This window comes from Nothobranchius furzeri, chromosome 18 (genome assembly GCF_043380555.1).
Source record: "Nothobranchius furzeri strain GRZ-AD chromosome 18, NfurGRZ-RIMD1, whole genome shotgun sequence".
In the NCBI taxonomy this organism is placed as follows: Eukaryota; Metazoa; Chordata; class Actinopteri; order Cyprinodontiformes; family Nothobranchiidae; genus Nothobranchius; species Nothobranchius furzeri.
The window spans coordinates 19,322,019-19,333,809 of NC_091758.1; the positions used below are offsets into that span (position 1 = coordinate 19,322,019).

At 43.6% G+C, this 11,791-nt stretch overlaps 1 protein-coding gene across 2 annotated transcripts in view; it reads right to left on the reverse strand.

The window, feature by feature from the left end:
* The window catches only part of slc8a3 (solute carrier family 8 member 3), a 152,499-nt gene extending 144,189 nt beyond the window's left edge, over window positions 1-8,310 (reverse strand). For both annotated transcript variants that reach the window (XM_015969170.3, XM_015969169.3), the window contains exon 1: window positions 8,082-8,310. The gene's annotated coding sequence lies outside the window, so the exon portion shown is untranslated. The remainder of the gene's footprint in view (window positions 1-8,081) is intronic.
* Between the last annotated feature and the right edge of the window lie 3,481 nt (window positions 8,311-11,791).

Consider the following 11,791-nt stretch of genomic DNA (forward strand, 5'->3'; position numbering starts at 1 on the left):
TGTGGCAGTGTTTGTGGCACCCTGCGCGGGAGCACGAGGACGTGCTTGTGGAAAGAGGGAGGAAGATGTGGCAGTGTGGTGAGCATCCACAATGTCCCGATTGATCACGTGCTCTGGCTGCTTGGCCAAGGAGATGTCCCTTGGCTGACTGGTTAGAGCGTATGACTTTCACCCGGGAGTCTGGGGATCGAATCCCGCCCGGGCACTCGTTTCTGCACCTTGTCACATTAGTTTTTCCAGTTCGGAAGTTGTTTTAAGTGTTGCTACTTGTCTTAAACGTTCACAATGAGGATATATTAATCCTTTTTGCAATATTTGCGATTGAAAGATGGTTTGTGCCACAAACTTTGTGGTAAGAACTGGCTTTCTTTATGTTACAGCCTTGATACTAAAAAATAAATAAACAATGTAAAATGGCACCCTGTATTGAATGTAAACGTTGTATAAATGGAAATAAACAATTCTCCAGCGATTGCATTTTTTCCCCTTCCTTTCTTTAGTCCACTTGACATGGAGCCACAGTTAACTAGTTTGGGGCACATTTTTACTTGAAAAAAAGTATTTAAAATGATCAAGCTTTGGCTTTACAATGAAACTGTGTAGGTTGCTATTCATTACATTGCTCTATTTAAAAGTAACAAGATAAAAGCTCTTCAGCACATAAAATCAAGATTGTCACTTGCCAAATAGACTACACCCTCCCGTTTACCTATAAGAAATGCCTCAAAACATCTTTAAATTCTTTATTGATGATTTAATTGTAGACAACTAAAATGGCATTTTACTTGCCAAAAAGTGATTGAATCGCTAAGATTTTCATGGAGGCTAAAATTGACCAAATAAGGGTTTTATGTATTATCTGTTGACGTTACTGTACTCATACTGCCTACTGTGTCATCAAAAACACCCCAAAAATGGCAAAAAAAAAAAAAAAAAAAAAAGAAGAAGATAATTTCCCTTGCCAAAAATTGATTACAGTGTCCTGGTCACCTGTAAAGGGTTACATTTACCTAAATATTACTTTATTTATTATCTCTTGATGTTATTAGTGCCATCACAGGATGCCGGTGTCTTTCACATTCATAAAAACCTCAAAAATGGCAACAAATGATCATTTCCCTTGCCAAAAATTGATTACAGTGTCCTGGTCACGTGTAACGGGTTAAATTGACCTAAATATTACCTTATTTATTATCTCTTGATGTTATTAGTGCCATCACAGGATGCTGGGTGTCTTCCACATTCATAAACACAGAGTCCTGGTCACCCATAAAGGCTTAAATTGGCATAAATATTACTTCATTTATTATGATGCTGGGTGTGTTCCACAATCATATTCGAATAAACGTGAAAATATTCTGTCCGAATATCTGTTTCTTGTTATAAATATAACAGCTAGAAGGATTTACAGTTAAAATAGGAGAAACACGTGACTCCCCAGGAAGGGTCGTAACACCACTTGCCTCATGCACATAAGTGAACAAATCAAAGCAGCATGGAGACACTCCGTCTCCAACCACCTCTCAGGCAGCAGCCTGCACTCCCAAGTTCTACACATCACCAGAACATAAACAACCGCAACACAATAAAAGCAGTGTTATACAAAATGGAAGGCCTGTAGTGTTTATTCTCTTACAGTAACAACTTATCAATTTTTTGGAGGAATTTATTTGAGAATTTTTTGGTTTTTATTAATTGTGCAATAGAAAAGTAATCGCTAGATTAATCATCTAAATAGTCATTAGAATAGTCGACTATTCGATAAAATAATCGTCAGAATAATCATTTTAAAAATAATCAGTTACCCCCAACCCTACTTTTTAGAATACCAGGATAGGAAGGATGGTGTAGGTTTACGTTTATTAGATTGATACATAAATACTACCAATAAGAAAGTGTACGTTGGTGTGTGTCAGAAACAGCATAAGGCTTAATGTCTTTTCCAAAAAAAACAGGTGATGGGCCGGTCTCCAGTCAAAATGCCCGGGCTGAATTTTTGTCCCAGTCCAGCCCTGGTGAGACCTTAACGTTGAAACGCAATCAGGAAAATAAACATTCACCAAAAAAAGAGCTTGGATGCAGATTTACTAATTAAAAAGTAAAACAGTGCAACTGGCAGGAAGTCATCAACCAAAAAAAAAAAAAGAACAAAACTTTTAATCCATAAACGTAAGCAAGAGAGAAAAGCATTGCAATAATCTTCCATTGTGAAATGTGATTATAATTTAAGATAATGATCTCACCCATCATTTTTAGTTCTAATGAATGGACTTCATGCATTCATGTTTGAAGCAAACAGCTGAGTCCAGAGGCAGAAATAGCACAATGAAACAGTTGGCTGCTCCAAGCCCATTACATGTTTTAACGGCAAAGGCTCCCTCCTCAGTGGTGCCTGATTATTTAGTGTATCAGGAGATCAGAGGAGACCTTTCTACAGCCTCCAACAACCCCTCTGAATCCCACAAGTTGGTGGGCAGTTTAGGTTTAGACAGAAAAGTCTCTTCAGATAGATTCCAACAATGTAAGTCTTCTTTAATGATTTCCGATTATTTCTTTTTTTATTTGTGGGATGCTTGTTTCCCTTTGCTTCGCTGAAGCTAAATCTACTTTAAGTCTATCAGCCTTTTTGAACATGAGAGTGCATTCCTATGTTCTGATTCCAGGCTGAAGGATTGATTACCTCTGGGGCTGCCTGCACTAATATGTGCAATATGCACACTTGAAAGTGTCCATGAATAAAAGCATCCATTAAATGCTATTGTAAAGCCATGAGTAAAAGGATTTGTTGCATCTATTAATTAGCGATGATTTAACCTCAAGAATCGGATCAGGGTTCTCGTTAAAGCATTTTTCACTGATCGGTGTCCGATTGGTTCAGAAACACCCAGCTCCTCTTCTCTGCTGTTGAGCTACTGTCCAGCTCTTTCATCAGGAGCAGGAGGCGAGTAGTATGGACATCTGGACCAACTGTGGAAGTAGAGAAATATTTTGCACTGCAGGTTGGTCTAGACACGCTCCATTCTAGCCTCAGCAGGTCTACCAATGACCTAAACAGTTCTGTGTTTTGACAATCACGGCGCCCTTTGTTGGGAAGGCTTAGCACTAAAGCTGTAATGCATTAAAACGACAAAGATGGTGTCGGCTCAGAAACGGCGTTCGTTTGGAACAACTTTGGCTTCAACTTTTGGCAATTTAGACTTGGCCTTTTCTTTGGCACATGAGCAGACAGAGATACTCCAGTCTAGTGCAAATTAGGCTTTTGGGGGAGCCTCAATCCCCAAAGGAGTGAAGGGGTGGGGCGGGCTGTGTCTGTCCGGTCTCCGTAACAGCACGTTGGAGGGAGGTGCACGCCAGGTGTCCAAGCAATCTCAGTCAGAGCGCACACAGGGGTCGGGAGTGTGGGGGGACTGCAAAGCAAGCCGACTTTGATTAATGGCTGAATAAAGTACGCTTAAAAGATCTCCAGGTAACAGAGAGTCCTCATAAATAATGCAATACAAAGTGAAACTGGATCGTTTTTGGCTCCCCCTTGGTGTGGGCTTTCAGGGGTGCCCATCGCCCTTTTGTGGGAGCCGGGCTCCCCTTAGCTCCCCTTGTAATTTGAACCCTGCTTAAGTCCTTTATCTGGAAAAAACGATGTATTTGCTTATTCTTGGGTAATGTATGGTGGAGTACCCGTTAACTCATTGCCGTAGTGATGAACATTTGACATTGGCCGTTGCTCTGATTGGTCCTAGTCCTGTTCAATTGCATGAGGAGCCCATTTGAAAGAGAACCATAGATTCCACCCTACAGCTAAGCTCTGTCTACGGGTCGTGGTCAAGCTATATATTTACATATATAGGATGGCTTGTCAGGCTAAGATGAGGACCCAATGAAAATGTAAGCACAGTTCAGAATCGCTGAGCTAGTTTCACTTTCACACTGCTTAATTCAAATGAAAACCTTTCACTTTCACTTGAATGAATAAACTGCTTGAAACGCTCTTTCTGAAAAATCAGAGCGTTCACAAGCAACTACTGTTGTTTAAAGTAGTTTCTAAGACCGACTGGTGATTTTTAGTCATCTACTTTGAGGAAAAGTGAGACAAACTGTGAGATCCATGGTGATAAACTGTCTCCCTGCACTGTGATTCGCTAAAGAAATCCACATTTACTGTACTTATGTGGTCTGCAGGTCTGTGCTGTATTTGAAAACTCATACTGATATCAGCGATCAAGGATCTTGACTGAAATATAAATGTTTGTGATTTTGTCCAACTGAAGCTTTATTAAACGATACAAGTATTTGAAAACGTTCAGAAAGAAGATGTTGACAGTTAACAGATGCGGGTGACACAGTCGAGGCTTTCACACCATTAAAAATGTCACGTTTCAACTGTGGTACCTTAGAAGTGTCAACACAACCTGCAGGAAACTGGAAACCTCTCTCATAATGTCCTGTGTGCAGACGGTGGAAAAATCCCAATTAATTTATTCTAGAATAAATTATCCTTACTATTTGCAATTTAATGGTTCACAAGCACCAATAATTGCATCAATTGCAGTATTATTATGTCTTTTGGGAAACCGTAACCTCAGTGATATTCAAACAAAATCCATTTTACAAATACAGCTTTTATTTGGAGGCGATGAAATTAAAAACTGAGAAAATGCAATTTTTTTTTAAATGTTAAAAGAAAAAATAGGTAGTTGATTGTAAAGCGGTGCAATGATCTGAAGGAGAGAAAATTGGATGACAGCAAACGGCAGCACAAGCCGGAGACAAGGAATTTAAATTCTACTGAATCAGCAGAGCCATTTCTGTGGACTGCAGCCAGCTCTGCAACCCCTGTGAGAATCAGGAGCAGAGCCAAAACAACAACAAAATAACAAAAGTTAGGATTTAACGAAGGAGAATTAGAATTTAGAGCATATTTGGAAAGAAAAATTTACTTTGAATTCTTTTGACTTGGAATGTTTAAAACAAACATGAAAAATTATTGATTACATTAACGGGAAAATTACGAACTGCAGGGAAAATTACGTAATGGCAGGGGTCGACGAAAATGTTCCATTTTGTTTCCGAATATTTTTATTTTTATTTTTGCACAACGGCTCACAAAGGTGCATCTGCAGATGCTGCAGTCGCCGCTATGTCACCAGCCTGGGATGGGAATGATTACAGGTCCGTTTAAACTCTGGGACAAAAGCAGCACACCTTAAATAAATCCAAACAGGATTTTAAAGCTACTTCAATTACGCCTGCTCACATGATAGTTATATCAGTCCCTGTGAGAATTATGAAGCGTTTTAGCTGCTAAATATCAAAATCTCCTCTCTCCCTCGTGGTTCCGAGCAGGCAGTATGTCTGGAACAATTCTTTCGCAAAAAATCTGCATCCTTCTCAGAGAAAAATGACTCTGTGAGGGTTTTTCTGGAGATTTGAGGGATGATTTGATGTTGATACGCCGGTACAAATGAAAATATTGATCCTAGCTGCTTTGTATGAGCTGTAACTCCCTTCACCATAAATACCTCCAATTTTCTGCAACGACATGCAGATGGTGAGATCCTCCAAACTCAGAGTGTTTTGGAGCACTTAGAAGATAACTGATGAAAGTTTGCTCTGTGGGTTTGATTATGTAACCTGTCTTGTCTCATAAAATGACTAAATCTCATGTTATTTATTGTACCATTAGGCTATAATTCTATAATAAATCCATAATTAGACAATTACATCTTTTTATTTAAAAGACTTCATTATCAGATTCACGGAGTTGATTGAGAGACTCACTTAAGATATGGAAATAATCTGGGGTAGAAATATAAGGTTTATCAGAGTAATTACATTAAGCACTCCGTCTGTTCAGGTGGATGACCTCACAAGGATTTTGTATTGGAAAATTGATTTTCTATCACCTCGCAAATTGCATTCAGGTGCTGTGAGACGGCGGCGAGTAAACCGGCGCATCTCTCAGCATGCATCGCCACTACGACCATGACCCTTAAATTAGGAGCTACACAAAACAATTTGCATACTAACTGCTGCTTTAGGAATGGCATTTGCTTTGTGAATACACATGAGTGTGATCAGTAACCAAGATGAAGGGAAATTTAAGTTGTTTTCAAAAGCTACATGTCAGCCTAATGGCTGCATGGTGAACTTTCTACATTAGGGGCAGCAATCAACTTTGACATCTTGCAATTAAATACATCAATGGCGAATTCATCTCAATAGTTAGTGGTGAAAGCAGATTTAAAAACATTCGAACAACTTTTAACCAACTTTAGCTGTTTTGAAACTAAAGAGTGTGTGATAAAAAGTTAAATATCACAAAACTCTCTGATCCGATTCCCGTGGTGTGCAGAAGACCTGAAAAGAGAAATCAGATGTTCGCCTGCCCTGATTTTTTTTACACTTATCAATGTAAGAGCAAAATCGATGATGAATGATTAAATGATTAAAAACTGAAAACTGGGGTTGACAATTTGATGATATTAAATTGGGACTAATCAGATAAGCTGATGATAAGTCAAATAAAAAAATCATAATATTATAACATTTTATCTCCTTGAGAGACTTAGAACATATTTAAGAACTGTTTCCACCCGGACCATTAAAGGTGTGACACCCTGGAAGCCTGATCACTTCCTGCCTAATGAGAGTGTCCATAAAGTAAGTAAAGCTTGATGTTTGCACAACTTTACCTACTTGGTGTTTTACTCTGGAGTTATGCTTGCTATCTGTAGACATATGTTAGCATCAATAGCACCTGTTAGCATGAGGCAGCTAATGCTATGACTGTTTATATGTCTTAGCCTCAAATTAATTATGGAAAATGTGTGATTGTTCAGTATAGAAAATCTCTCTCTCTCTCTCTCTCTCTCTCTCTCTCTCTCTCTCTCTCTCTCTCTCTCTCTCTCTCTCTCTCTCTCTCTCTCTCTCTCTCTCTCTCTCTCTCTCTCTCTCTCTCTCTCTCTCTCTCTCTCTCTCTCTCTCTCTCTCTCTCTCTTGGATGTATGCATCAGTCATTATAAGCTCACACAGATGAAAAGAAAAAGTCACATTTTAAGGTATTTGGCAAATTCAGTAATTTAACCCCTAGGCTGTGTTGATATGTGTATTTTATGCTCATAAAGGTGGCAACTGACTTTTAGGACCTTCATCAAAAACATCTGATGCATTTTTTTGAAGCATGTGATTTTACTTCTCCCTGAGAGCCCTAAAGAGAGGGGGTTTCTGTGAATAAAATCTTAAGCATCATAAAAACGTTCAATAAAATAATCTGGATTAATAACTGAGTCAGCCTGACCAACAGAGTTAAGACAGACTGAGGACAAATCCAGTCAGCTGTGTCCGTTGGGTTTTGGGAAAACTGATCCACATATTGATTCATTATTGTTTCATGGAATAATAAATAAATAATGAATAAAACAAGAACAAGAATTGGGTAAATGTCAAATCAGCCACATTTGTACTATAAAACAGACTTTTTTAATAGAATGCTGCTCAGTTCTTCCTGTTTAGTGTATCTAAGAACACAACCTGCTACAGGTGATCTCTCCTGACTGATGCAGGCAGCAGTAAGGCTGAGGCTGCTGCTCACTGATCGCCTTCCCTATTTGGGGAGGAGGCTCTGGTTTAAACAGGCTATTTGAGATCCGAGTAAACATGGACTCAGCAGACACACGGAGAGCCTCAGCTGTTGCTGATTAATCATCAGGAGGCCGATTCGCTCTCTTATACAAATGACGGTGGCTGGGTGAAGGGGGGAATCCCTGCTGAAGCCCCAGAACTTAAAGATGCTTGCAGCAGAGCCCAAATTCAGCAGGAGAGGAACTTAAATCCAGTATGTGTGACAGTGGAATCCAGTCAGCTGCAGGATGAATCCGGAGCGGGTCTTGATTGATTATTGAATGTCACACCCTTTTAGATGATATCACGATTCTGTTTCAGCTGGCTATGAATCCGATCTGCACGACGATGCGCGACGGTACCAGCGGGTTCTGAGCAGGCTGAGGTGGACCAGCTCACCATCATCATTATTATTGTTATCAATATTATTATGTCTGATGCGAGTCGGCTGCTGCTTCACTCACCTGGATGAGTATTTCTGCGTCTCTGTGGAAACTGCAGCTCCTATCCACCCCTTTCTTGTTGTTTTGCAGCGCAGATCAGCAGAACCAACAGTCTTTTAGTAATCTTGGAGCCGAACCGCCTCTCGGAGCAAAATGAAGCCGCTGCTGAGTCGTCCTCGTCAGCAGAGGAAGAGCATGTTCCCAGAAGCCTGCTCGGTGAAACCGGCCGGGGGGTGATCGCCTTTCGTCCTCTCCTGCCTTCTTGGGGCCCTCCTCCCCAGATCTCTCCCCCCTCCTGTCTGACGGATGGGCAGAGCTGTCAGTAATGAGGGAGAAGGAGGTGGAGGAGTGGGTCGGTATTTTAAGAAACGGCACGTTTTGTAAATGGGGATCTGCTTTCTCCTGACGCCGTGATTCAGCGCTCGCTCCCCCGCACCCTCCTCTCCGCTCCGCCGCGGCAGCGCAGTGATGCTCCTGGAGGAGAGGGAAAGGCCACCGGCACCGCTGTTAGGAGAAACGACACAACCGCAGTCAGAGTCCCGCCAAACGCCGCGTCCCATCAGGAACGTCAGCTCGTGTTGAAGTTGCCACTGGACTCTGCAGCTTCTGACTGAGCGCGGTTTTAGCGGTGCGCTGGCCGGGTTGCGCAGCTCTCTTGGGCCGCTGAGGGTGGGTTCTATCTGGGCATGGTCCTCCTCAGCTCAGGTACCCGCTGAGAGTGGGTATCAGATGTTAGCCCCGCTCTCACGCGTTTAAGGTGTGAAATGGTTGCGCCTCACCGCCCTCCGCCCCCCATCACTCCGAATAAATCCGTCAGGCGTGCAGCTACGTCACCATCAGCTGAGAGAAGCCACAACGCAACCCGTGGATCTCGTGCAGCAGACCCGACCCATAAGACATCATAAATCATAAAAAAATTACTTGATGCGGTCATTAATCCATATTACATGACGTCATAGGACCACTGGCAGTAAAAAAAAAAAAAAAAAAAAAAAAGATCATTGAAAAACATTTTAAAGCATCTTAAACCATTATTATATTCATGGTTATATAGCATCAGGGCTGGACCTCCTTTTGTTAATCAGAACTCTCTCCTGTCGTGATCCAACAAGGTGTTGGAAACATTCCTCAGAGGTTCTGGTACATATTAACATGACATCATCACACAGCACCATCCATGATGAGAAGCTCCCGTTCCACCACATCCCAAAGGTTCTGGACTGAGAGCGGGGTGATGGAGTCCACCCATCATCATGTAGAAACCAGTTGGAGATTATCTGAGCTTTGTGACATCATGTATGATCCTTCTAGAAGTAGCCATGAGAAGATGGGTCCATGTGGTCATAACGAGATGGACATAGCAACAATACTCTGGTAGGCTGTGGGGGTTAAACCAGACTCAGGTGGGACTAAAGGGTCTAAAGTGGAACGAGACCCTCCACCACCAACACCACCAACGTTGGTACAAGGCAGGATGTTGGTGACACCAAATTCTGACCTGAGTCCATCCATCTAAATGTTGCAGTTGATATCCAGACTTATCAGACAGGAAAGGTTTTTCCAGTCTCTTCTGGTGATCTTGTGTGGATTTAAACCTCAGTTTCCTGTTCTTAGCGGACAGAAGTGACACCAGGTGTGGTCTTCTGCTGCTGGAGTTTATCAGCTCCAAGGTTCATCGTGTTGTGGTTTAGAGATGCAGTTCTGCAGACTTTGGTTGTCTATTGCCATTCTATCATCTAGAACCAGTCTGACCAGTAACCTCTGACCTCAGTAACATGTGTGTGTATGTGGATCATTTGCAGTAAACCCAATAGATGGTTGTGTGTTTAAATCCCAGAACATCATCGTTTAAAAAATTAAGAAGTCTTCACCACATCTAGATATCAAGTTCAGGTTAGGTTTAGTGTCATCTGCGCACCTCTAGTTAAATAAACCTGCTGACTCCACATCTATCTGATTTGAGTCTCGAGTTTGTCTGAAACATCGAGGGAAGAAGCAGTCCTCAAACAGAGGAAACCATTCTATGTGTACAATTAATCCCAATGTTTAAATGTCTTTTAAAATAATTAGCTCTTAATTAATAATGAGTAATTGTTGTTCCCTCGCCCGGACGTGGGTCACCGGGGCCCCCCTCTGGAGCCAGGCCTGGAGGTGGGGCATGTTTGCGAGCGCCTGGTGGCCGGGCTTTCACCCATGGAGCCCGGCCAGGCACAGCCCGAAGAGGAAACGTGGGTCCCCCTTCCCATGGGCTCACCACTCGTGGGAGGGGCCAAAGGGGCCGGGTGCAGTGTGTGACAGGTGGTAAACGAGGGCGGGGACCTTGGCAGTCTGATCCTTGGCTACAGAAGCTGGCTCTTGGCTCATGGAATGTCACCTCTCTGGTGGGGAAGGAGCCTGAGTTGGTGTGTGAGGTTGAGAGGTTCCGACTAGATATAGTCGGACTCACCTCAACGCATGGCTCTGGTTCTGGAACCAGTTTCCTTGAGAGGGGTTGGACTTTCTACCACTCTGGAGTTGCTCCCACTGAGAGGCGCCGAGCAGGGGTGGGCATTCTAGTTGCCCACCATCTTGGTGCCTGTATGTTGGGGTTTACCCCAGTGAATGAGAGGGTAGCCTCCTTCCGCCTGGGAGAACGGGTTCTGACTGTGGTCTGTGCTTATGCACCAAACTACAGTTCAGACTACTCACCCTTTTTGGAGACCTTGGAAGGGGTGCTGGAAAGCGCTCCTTCCGGTGACTTCCTCGTTCTGCTGGGGGACTTTAACACTCACGTGGGCAATGACAGTGAGACCTGGAGAGGTGTGGTTGGGAGGAACACCCCCCCCCCCCCCCCCCAATCTGAATTCAAGTGGTGTTTTGTTTTTGGACTTCTGTTGCTGTCATGGATTGTCCATAATGAACACCATGTTCAGACATAAAGGTGTCCATATGTGCTCTTGGCACCAGGATACCTCAGGCCGCAGCTCGATGATCGGCTTTGTTGTTGTTTCATCTGACCTGCAGCCGCATGACACTCGGGTGAAGAGAGGGGAGGAGCTGTCAACTGACCACTACCTGGTGGTGAGTTGGCGCAGATGTTGGGGGAGGATGCCGGTCAGACCAGACAGGCACAAATGTATCGCAAGGGTCTGCTGGGAACGTCTGACAGAGTCTCCTGTCAGAAGGGGCTTCAATTCCTACCTCCGACACAACTTCCAAAATGTTCCGGAGGAGGCAGGGGACACTGAGTCTGGATGGACCCTGTTCCGTGCCTCCATTGTTGAGGCAGCCGACCGGAGCTGTGGTCGCAGGATCGTCGTTGCCTGTCGTGGTGGCAACCCCCGAACCCACTGGTGGACACCGGCTGTTAGGGATGCTGTCAAGCAGAAGAAAGAGTCTCATCAGGTCTTTTTGGTCTGAGGGACTCCAGAGGCAGCTGACAGTTACTGGCAGTCCAAACGGAACGCGGCTCGGGTGGTCGCCAAGGCAAAAACCTGGGCATGGGAGGAGTTTGGTGAGACCATGGAGCAAGACTTCCGTACAGCTTCAAGGAGATTCTGGTCCACCATCCGGCTCCTCGGGGGGGGGGGGGGGGGGGGGGGGGCAGTGTGCTACCAACACTATCTATAGTGGTGATGGTGTGCTGCTGACCTCTACTCAGGACATTGTGGATCGGTGGGCAGAATACTTCAAAGACCTCCTCCTCTGTGGCAAGGCTCCAGGGGTGGATGAGATCCGCCCGGAGTTCCTTA